Below are 10,569 nucleotides of genomic sequence, written 5' to 3' on the forward strand. Positions count from 1 at the left end.
GGTTCCAGGAAGATCCAAGCGTTCTTGACATTCGTCCGTGAAGACAGTGTGCCTCTGCCCAACTAAAGAGTGTCAGGAAAAAGCAAGATTTCATGGAAACCAGGAACCTTATCTCTAACTGTAACACATATATTACTTTAAAGAAAAAATCGTGAACTGTCCCTGGATTTACACGATCTGTCATAGAGGCAGTATCAAAGGAAAGCAGGAAACCTACTTGTTAGGGTTGTTTGTTTGCAGTGACAGGTTTTTAATTTGCTTAATGAACAAAAGGAACTTGTTCTCCAGATGCCAGAAGGTCTTATGGAATCTGAGAGCAGGACTGCAGATGGGTTCCAGGAACAGCTGGAACAAGCAGTAGATCCCATCAAAGCCATCTCTGTCTTCAGTTTTCTTTTTGTTCATGTCAGTTTCTTATTTTCTTTCTGCAAATTGGCCGCCTCCATTTCTCCTGAAGACAAGGCAGGAAACACAGTCACGGAATGCTCTGAGCTTTAAAGGATATGCTCTGGCTCAAGTCCAGAGATTGTAGGAAGGCACTCTGATTGGCTTACCTCGGGTCAGTGGTCAAGGCTGGACCAGTCAGCCTGGGACTGGATTTATGTGGCTGCTTGTGAGGGAACTGGATGATTGATGACTGTGGGAGTGAGGGAATAGGGTTCCAGCCTCCAGAAAAACCAGAGAGCTGGGCAGGCAAATGATAGCCAACTGAGAAAGCCAGACCTCAATGGTGATATGGGCATAACGTGACTCTACGAGACCATTTCTCCAAGAACTGTGCTCCCAAAGCCTGTTTAAGTGGCCCTCTATTTAGACCTTCCCAACAGATGCCTGCTTACTCATGACTGAGATTCTACCTAAACGCTCACTGACAACCCCGAAGTGTTTCCCCACCAGACCTGTCTTTTTTATTATTGTTTTATTCTGAAATAATTATAAATTTGCAGTAGGTTTAAAAAGAAGTACAAAGAGGTCCTGTGTACTGTGCACCCATTTTCCCCCCATGGTAACGTCTTAATAACTATAATGAAACCAGGAAACTGACATTGGTACAGTCTACATATTTCACTCAGATTTTGCCAGTTTTATATGTGCTTGTAAGTGTCTAAAGTTCTGTGCCGTTATCATGTGCAGATTTGTATATCAGCTACCATAATCGAGATGCAGACCGACTCCATCACCACAAGCCAGACCTTTCTCCCTTAATGTGCCCAGAATCACCTATGGAAAATCATTTGTTTAAGCAGTGAAGAATTTGGGTATAGAGCATTTCTAGGGATTAATGACCAGGTGGTAAAAACTGACTGCTTACAGCCTGGCCGAAGGCTGTTGCTCAGCAGGAAACGACCTGCTTCAAGGTGACCGATGATACTAACTGCGAAAGTTGGATGGACAAAAGCACATAGACGTTCTGAGTGATTCAAGGATGACAGTCCAGTGAAAGCACTTCTTGGGCAAGACCAGCTTCCGGGTTAGCTCTCGGAAGCTTTTTGCCCTTGGTTTTAGACACAGAGGTGCTCTCAACATTTCTTTCTTTAAGTGTATCATGAAGCGCTGAGCTCAAGGCATGAGAAAAGTACCTGCATCGCTATTGTTCAGATATTTGACCCTGAAGCTCAGCAGGAATGTGAGACCGGGCGATGCAGTGGAGAGAAGGACAGACCACAAGTTGGGACCAGGGCGCTGGACCTGACCCTGTCATCATTGCTTCGCTTCGTGACCATCAACAAGTTGCTTCACTTCTAAGTTTATTCGTGTGTAAGATGAGGCTTGTGGAAGAAGTGATCCCGAAAGTACTTCCAGCTCTGTCATTTTGCACGTGTAGCTACGGCCTTATCATCAGGTCATCTAGGAAACATTTGACGGAGTCAGAAATATGGCGGTGTACTTGTGCAATGCTCCATTTTTCTGAGGCAGTCAAAGAATTCTGCACACACCGGTCACGTGGGCCACTTGGACTCTTACATTCTCGACCCAGCGAGTTGCCTGTGAAGCACTATGCTTCTTACTCTTGCCAGTCCTGTCTCTGCGGCGTGTTGCTCCCCTTCCCGGTCCTGTCCACAGAAAGCCCTTACTATTAACAAATCCGGAAGGGTAACCCACAAGTCCACATCATCGGGAAGGTTTTACTTCACGGCTGCCGGGTTTGGAAGAGGGTTCTGAGTAGTGGGTGGGCTGTTGGCAAAGGGAGTCAACTTGGTGAGGATATCACAGCCTGAAGCCTTTGGGAAGTTCACGGGGCTGGAGGGACAGATGGGGCACTGAAGCCTCTGGGCCTAGGTTGCCTTGGAACCTGGATGGCCAGGACAAAAGAAAGGCCCCCTGTTAGAAAGACTGAGTCAGGAACTAAGGTCTCTTGGTGGGACTGGGATGATGAAATTCTCTTCTTCAAGGAATGATCTTCTCCAACCAAGGATGCGCATTGCATTTTGTGCATTCAAAGCTATATATTCAGTAGGCATTTTTGGGAGCCCTGAGAACAGTTAGCTCACCTGGATCCCCTAGCAGCTCTGGGCATGAGGTGTAATTATCGCCGTTTGGCAGATGAGACAGTTGAGGATAAATCATGTTCCCAAGGGCACACACTTGAGCTCAGATACTGTTTTTGCCTGTCTGAATCCAGGATCTGTTATATCATACTGTTTCTCCCCTCCCAGGGAAAACCCAGAGCAGCTCAATTGCCTCCAAATAATTGGGAGTGAACTCTGAATTTATGTATTTAATTTTAACCCCAAATAGAAGCTAACCCTTACATGGTGTTCACCATGTGCCAGTTACTGTCCCAAGTGCTTTCCACATGTTAGCTCTTTTAATGCTGACAGTGTGCCCTGGACATGGCTATGATTATTAACTCCATTTTTCAGATGGGAAAAAGAGTCACAGAGCAGCTGAGTGGCTTATCCAAGATTCTATAGCCAGTAATTGGTGCATTTAAATCCTCATGACACTGATAATCAACTGTATCCCAGTGCCTCTTTTGATGATTTTCCTACTTGATTTTGGAAGGTAAAGAGTGAAAAAAGAACAACCAGAAAACCAATTAAAGTTTGGATGTGAAGAAGGTTTAGCCTCCACACCACATGGTTTAATTTTCCCAATGGGGAGCAGGGCAGTGAGAAGGGAACAGGAATGTGCTTTGTAATCCCATCCTCAGCTGGAGAGGCTGCCGGGCGGACCCACAGCCTATTCTCACTTGGAAACAGTGGGATTCACCTCTGGCAAGGGAAAGCAAAGGACAGAAACCTAAGCTGCCATCAATTGATTTCTTTTTAAACATTAGAGGGGAAAAAAACCAGGCAGATGATAACTCAGCACTTTAAGGCTTTGCAGATTGGAATGATGTTAATCAAATCTCTAGGATGAAGCAGGCAGGCTTAGATGGAGCAAAAGAGGATACCTAGAGGTCATTACGTGCTGTGTGTCCAGACTGCCACAGCTACTGCCCTAACTGGTTGAATTTTTTTTTTTTGGTTTAGTTTTTCCCAAAGTTAATGAAATTAAGAGGAAGACTCCAGGGTGGGAAGAGCCTGGGGCTGAAGAGTTGGAAGACATCAACATTTCTTAGCAATCTTATTGACTCTATGCTCTGTATGAGTCCACCATGCGAGATAATTACCAAAAAAGTGGGGCACAATTGTGTTTGCACCATCAGATATAAAGTGCACAGAGTAGAGAATGTCAGAGGTGATGGTCCTGTCTTATTCGGTGTTTCCAGAGCCGGCCTGGAATAGGGTGTCTGTCTGGGCACTGTATTCAGAGAGTATGGCTTGAGGGGAACCACCAGAATGCTTGCAATATTGGCTCCAAAGAGAAGGGAAGATAATGACTGGGGAGGGGCTGAGGTTGGAAAAGAAGCATTCCCAAAGAGATGACAGAGAAGGTGTGGCTCTTGGGCACCAGGGGATGACCTTCCCTAGAAAATCAAAATGGAAAACCCACTGTTCAGGGCAACACAGTTTGTATGATCAAGTACTCTTGGTGGTTGCGTTTTGCTGTCATAGCCCCAAGTTGGTTTTCCCTGGCTACCCTTTTAAAATCTCTCTCCCACCTGACCCCTTCCTCTATCCCATATCCCTACTTAAATTCCCTCGATAGTCTTTTTTTTTTTTAATTGACGTATAGTCGATTTGCAAGGTTGTGTTAGTTTCCAGTGTACAGTGTAGTGATTCAGTTATGAATATATATGTTCCTTTTCACATTCTCTTTCAATATAGGTTATTCCTCGGTAGTTTTTATCAACACCTGACATGCTTTATCCCTTTACTTGTTTATGATCTTCACCTATTAGAAATTACACTCACAAGGGCGTTCATCATGCATGTCCCTCCTGCTATATTCCCAGAGCTTAGAATTGTACCTGACACAGAGTAGGTTCTCAGTAGGTACTAATTACTAGCGGCTATTAATGGATGGATGGATGGATGAGTGAGTGAAGAGATGTCAGCAGCAGGAGTAGTGAGATACGGAGGAGACGGGGTGGTACGGATGTCTCACTGCCCAGATGCTAGGTGTGCATTTGACTCTGACCACGAGAGACTGTGAATGCCTTGTCCGGTGGAGGTTGAACTGGATGATCGTCTCTAGACCAGTAATTTTATGAAACTTCAGGGAGATGAAGGGAAAGCATGGAAACAGCTTTCTGAGGATTTAATACAAGGTACGGCTCTGAGCTAATGCCACAAATGAATAGATGGGAGTCTAAAATGGGACATAAAGGTTTTCAGTTGTGGAGGAGCTAACAGTCACGGTGGGAAAGAAGCTGTCGTGGGGTATGGGTGGTCTTTGGTGCCAGGCGAGGTTTTAAAAAAACTTTATTGTAATATAAAAACCCATGTAGCTGTTAGTGGAACTAAAACACAGAAGGCTCATGATGGAGAGAGAGGCAGGTGGTGCGGACGAGGATGAGGCACGTGTCCTTTCTGATGCCAGAAATCCTTGGTGTTCCCTGGTGTGTAGAGGGGTCCCTCCAGTCTCTGCCTCTGTTGTCATGTGGGATGCTCCTGGTTTGCCTTCTGCAAACTTCCCACTTCTAATAAGGACTCCAGTCATCAGCTCAGGGCCCCACCTAACCCAGTATGTCCTACTCTTTGCCTGATTATATCTTCAAAGAACTTATTTCCAAATAAGGTCACATTCACAGGCTCTGGGAGTTAGGACACGAGCATATCTTTTTTTGGGAAAAACAGTTATACTCCCCACAAGAATGTATCAGAAACTCAAGGTTGGGCATCTGAGCCCTGGATGAATCGATTTTTCCTGGAAAGTCACAATGTGCCGCCCACCCTGACTTTCGGGGATTGTGTGTGTAGCAGGAATACGGGGCTGCCTACTGTCTCCCTTCCATATCCAAAAACTGCACGAGAGTTCACCCTCTCAAACTTTGACTTTTATCGGAAAAGCAAAACATAAATGAAAATGAAGACAATTTCATTTCAAAGTTCTTGCTTGGGTCTTTGTTTCGCCAAGGTAAGGGTCTCAAGGGGCAGATTTCTCTGTGATGAGATTGTAGTCAGCATCATGGTCGCTTCTCCTTGGATGAGAAACTGATGATGATGTTCCCTCTCTCTTGCCAGCGTTTGGACCCATGTGGTTTACTTGTTCTTCGTTCACACAACAAATGTCTATTCAGATTCTATTGCATGCCAGATACCTCTAAGGTGTGGCTACACATTCTCTATACGTAAGATTGTGACCTCTGTTAGTTTTTGGCCTTTAAAGATCAGTGTTAAAAAGATGTCTAAAAGATCATGCAGAAAACCCAGTTTGTCCAGGGAACAGGAATATGCAGATAACTTTCAGCTGGCGCACGGTCTTCATGGCTGCTCTAAAGGTACTGAGGATACAGTAGCAAGTAACGCAAGGCAGAGAACAGGCTTGTCTGAGGTTTCTGCAGAGAAAAGCCAGGTTCTCGCTCCCATCGGATATGAACAAGGATCTGTCACTGTCACAGATGCTGAGTGCAAGGGAACCAGCCCTAAGATGCAGCTGAAACTTTGTTCAGCAGAGCAGAGGAAGGGACAGAACTCAAGTCTCTGATGATGTTGAGTAAATGTGATGCAGGAAAACAGATGTGGGGCGTGACAAGGGCTGTGTCCCAGGCTTCAGTTGAGCCCCTGGGAAGTGCCCCACCAAGTGTGGGTCCTTGGCTTCGTGCAGGAAAAAATTCAAGAGTGATCCATAGTTGAGTGAAGGTAGATTTATGCAGAGAGATATATTGAAAGGCAAGAGAAAGGCCACGAGGGGTGGGGGTTGGGTACTCAGATTAAAAGTAGGTACACACTCCATAGACAGAATGTGGGCCGTCTCCGAAGAGGGAGAGAGAGGGGCGGCCTCGAGGCGCCATTGCTAGTTTTTATGGGCTTGGTGGCTTCATATGCTCCTAAGTGGAAGGACCAGTCTAAGTAGCCTGGGGATGGGGCTGGGGTTCCCAGGAAGTTGGCCATTTCCCACTTTGACCTTTTGTGGCTAGCCTTGGGACTGCCATGGTGCCTGCGGGCTTGTTAGTCACCATGTTAATATATTACAGTGAGCATATAATGGAGCTCAAGATCTACTAGAAGTTAAATCTCCCACCATCTTGAGCCTCAAGGCCTACTGGGGGTTGAATCTTTCACCATTTTGATGTTAATTGCTGTAGCATTCCTTGAATGGCTGTGTCCTGCCCCCTTCCATCCTGTTTTAAATGAACTGACCAACCCTTACGGCAGGACAGTCTGTATTATGAGAAAATGAGTTATGAAAATAAACACTGAATTGGGTTTGGGCTGAGTTTCCGTATCTTGCATGTGAACGCGTCTGACACAGGTGTCATCTCCTTTGCCTTTCCTAAGTTGTGCGCGGCCTGAGAGCCCCAGGAGAATAAAGGGGGTGACACCTCTCTGCCTAACCATGTTCTGTCTTTACACTAGGTTGTTGTAGGAGGCTTTTATTGTGCTTTGAAATAAGAGACATTTGGGGAAAGGAGGGCACATCCGTGGACAGGGGAGCAAGGCTAGGAACTGAGTTGTGTCTTCAAGGGGACCGCATGTCAAATGCTTGTCTTTGGGGGAAGGTTTCCCTGTAAAGCACGAAGGTTAAAACCTCTGCCTTCTTTTATAGTAATCCTTTTCAGTTACCTTCAACTTAGGAAAATCTCAACAGCCCTGAGCTGTGTGAGGGACTCCTGAGGAGGAGGAGGAGGGACTGTCAGACGTATGAGTCACTCACATGCATCACTGGCATCAGGTTAGGAATCCAGGAGTTCACGCTGGTGACCAGAGGCTGATGGTCAGCAGAAGTAAATGATCATTCAGTCCCGGAGACCCGCGGGGGAGCAGAGCGTCCTGGAGACGCAGTGGTGGCGTGAAACTGACTTACAAGAAGAAAGCTCATCCCAGCTCTGGAAGCACACGCTGGTGACAACTCTGGGGGAAGGGATCCGAGACAGTTTTAAAAGGGGGTAAGTAGATGCAGGGTGGGGAAGGAGACAGGAGGTGATCTTTCAAGATGTAAATTCCTCAGGGACCGGAATATTGGTTTATAGGGCTGAGCAGTCACACTCACACAAACACAGAGCTGCCTCTCACACACGCAGCGAAGAGTCCTGTTTGTCTGCGGCTGAAGCCAATTGCTGGAAAGGGAGCCCCTGAAAAGTGCCCAGAGAACGAAGGACGATAAATTCACGTTAATAGGGACATTCTTATTTTAATAATGTAAGGCGTGTGAAATAGAACTAATTTTTGTATTTAAATTCTTGGTAAGTATCATGCAAATGGCAGCATTTCTCTAGCCCTCAAAGGTGAATTCCCTCTGGTACATCCTGTGAAAGGCAGGCTTGCTTTCTTTCTTCCTGGAAGTCAGTTTCAGGCCCCTCCCGGGTCTCCCCCCCAAGCTGCAGCCTGGGACAACCGTAAAGCTCATCTCAGCCCTTAACGTTTACCATTTCTTAGGGATCACTGTCCTTCGTTGCCTGATGGCCAGTGCCTTAAAAGCCACTGTTCTGTGTAATTTTTCTGAGTTTTTTCTTTTTTGTTGTTTCCAGTAGGAGGATAAATTTGGTCCCTGGTACTCCATCTGGGCTCAGCGCGGAAGTCTGAGATGGTAGAAATATAGTCTTGGTGAATTCGGAGGCTTTCCCCCACACTAGGATTTAATCAAGGGTCGGACAGCTCTAGTAGTGCTAAGACCTGGACTGGGGGCTCCTGTCGGGTCCTCAGCCACTGGTCTGTGCAGGTGTCGCTTGGCACCTCAGCTCTGGCCGCTCTTTGCTGCTTCTGGTCTCTGCTGGGCCTCCAGGAGCCCGTGAATCTCTTCGGCCTCGTTAACCCCTAGACCCAGCACCGGGTGGCCATTCTCTGTGATCTCTCCATCTCCCCGGGCCTTTGCCCGAGAGGACGTGCAAGTTTCTCTCCCAGGAGCACGCTGATCCCTTGGCTCTTACCACCTCTCCCTCACTTTCTCTCTCTCCTTCCACCCTCCTCAGCCTTGGGGAAATCATTTTCTTACCTTGGATGGGAGTGGGTTTGGGGGACTTGTCTGTAAGTGAATCCTTTAATTCCCCCAAGGGCCGGGACTTTGAGAACACAAAGCACAGCCTTTCAAGCCTTTCCCGCGTTCTGCCCGCCACATCCTTCTCCTAGACAGTGCAGAGAAAGCTGACTATTTGCCTGAAGAGGAGAGATGGGACGAGAGGACATGCCATGATAAAAATAAAACAACACTTCTTTTTTCAAAGCAATTATGCCAAAGTAATAAGAAAGACTGTTTTGTTGGGAGATTTACCTTTTGAACTTATTCCATCTATAGCTATTTAAAAAGTTGCAAAGTATGTTTTAGGGAGGGTGCACTGAACAGAGGCTTCACTTAAATTTTTGTTTTTAGTATCACTATATTTGTATGGCAAGTGTAAGCTAGATTTAGGGTATGTAATTACTTGGCTGTATTCAACAGTAATGTTCAGCATGGCACACAGAGCTGTTATTTTTAGCATCCTGAATAAAGATGTCTTCCCTTCTTGGACTCTGCTTGTCCCTGCCACGTCCACCCAAATTAACCCTGATACATTATTGATATATCGTCAATATTCGGTTTTTATACATAATTTTTAACCAATAAAGATTTTAAAAAGATTCAGAGGTGTGATTGCATCTCTCTGAATTCTATTTTTTTATAGGTACATCTTTTGCATTTTTTTTTGTAGTGGGGAGGTAATTATGTTTATTTATTTATCTATTTGATGGAGGTACTGGGGATTGAACCCAGGACCTTGTGCATGCTAAGCACACGCTCTACCACTGAGCTCTACCCTCCCCCATTCTGAATTGTGGTATATTTGGCATGGCCTGGCTTCAAGTCTCTGCAGTCCTTCTGTCCTTGAGCTCTGGGCACAGGACCCCCAAACAGCCACATGCCGGTCCCTAGGACTAGTTCTGGCCTCAGAACAAGTAGAAATGATGATTTTTCTTTTGTGCTCACCTTATGAGATGAACTTCCAAGCAGCTGCTTGGGTGCCCTGACCTTGTGCTCCACATTCACAAACTGGGCTTTTGCTCTGCTCCTGAGACACAGACCCGCTTCAGGTCCCTGTGCTGGTGCTCAGTCCTCCCTCTCAGCAGCAGATCTAAAGCTGCCGGTCTCCCAGGGCTGGTGGCTGCCTCCTGGCAGAGGAAGCGGGCCCTTCCGTCTTCAGAAAGTCTCCTCCAGGGTTAATCACATGCCTCACCTCGATGTCTCCGTCTCCTCTTCTCAGGTCCCTCGTTGAGGGCTCTGCCTATTTGTTGAGCACTGTGGTCGTCACAGGTCTTTCCAGGCACATTTTCCTCTAGTATACACATCATTTAAGCTGATATTTTTCTTAAGAACTCCTATAGTGGTTTGTGCATGAAACCCTTTGCCTTAGAAAGCAGACCTGTGTAAGGGCCTGCTACCACCTACTTCAGCTGTTTGATATTCACGTCCTCTCAGCATCTCCCGGAAGGGAACACAGCCCTAGGTCTTGATCCAACTGTAAGTCTCATTAACTGTAGTGTTCAGGTTCCTGAACACTTGTCCCTGAACACTCATCCTTGTATTAAGATGAGTTTTTCAGGGGGAGGGTACAGCTCAAGTGGTAGAGCACATGCTTAGTATGCACCAGGTCCTGGGTTCAGTCCCTAGTACCTCCTCTAAAAATAAACAATAAAACCTGGTTACCTCCCCCTGCAAAAAAAAAAAATTAATAAAAAAGATGAGTTTTTCATCTAGGGAAATACATTTTTTTCTCCTAAATTTTTGGTGATTTTTTTCGGTTGTTTGGAAGTTTGCATGTTGTGGGGAGGAGTGACAGGGTCCAAGAGTTAGATGTTAGCGTATGTACGTACGTACATATGTACGTACACTGCACACACACACATACGCGCGTATTATGCCTGACTCTGATGTGTACTTACTGTCAGTTCTGTGAAGTTTGATGTTATTCTAGCAACAGTCAACCCTGGCTCCAACCCTGGTCACTTCTGTATTTTCTGTATTTTCTCCCTCACAAAACTTTCTTGGCCTCAGATTTTCCAGTCTTTTGTTGATGGAGAGGATGTTTGTGTTTACGAAAGGACC

At 46.0% G+C, this 10,569-nt stretch overlaps 1 long non-coding RNA gene across 1 annotated transcript; it reads right to left on the reverse strand.

Annotated features, from left to right (window-relative positions):
- Positions 1-278: 278 nt before the first annotated feature.
- LOC140689453 (uncharacterized) lies at positions 279-8,696 on the reverse strand. Its single transcript, XR_012064406.1, has 3 exons — positions 8,485-8,696; positions 7,207-7,403; positions 279-451 (listed from the first exon to the last, which is right to left on the reverse strand). It is a non-coding gene; the product is annotated as an uncharacterized lncRNA (long non-coding RNA).
- Between the last annotated feature and the right edge of the window lie 1,873 nt (positions 8,697-10,569).

The sequence above is a fragment of the Vicugna pacos genome, chromosome 26, assembly GCF_048564905.1.
Source record: "Vicugna pacos chromosome 26, VicPac4, whole genome shotgun sequence".
Taxonomy (NCBI): domain Eukaryota; kingdom Metazoa; phylum Chordata; class Mammalia; order Artiodactyla; family Camelidae; genus Vicugna; species Vicugna pacos.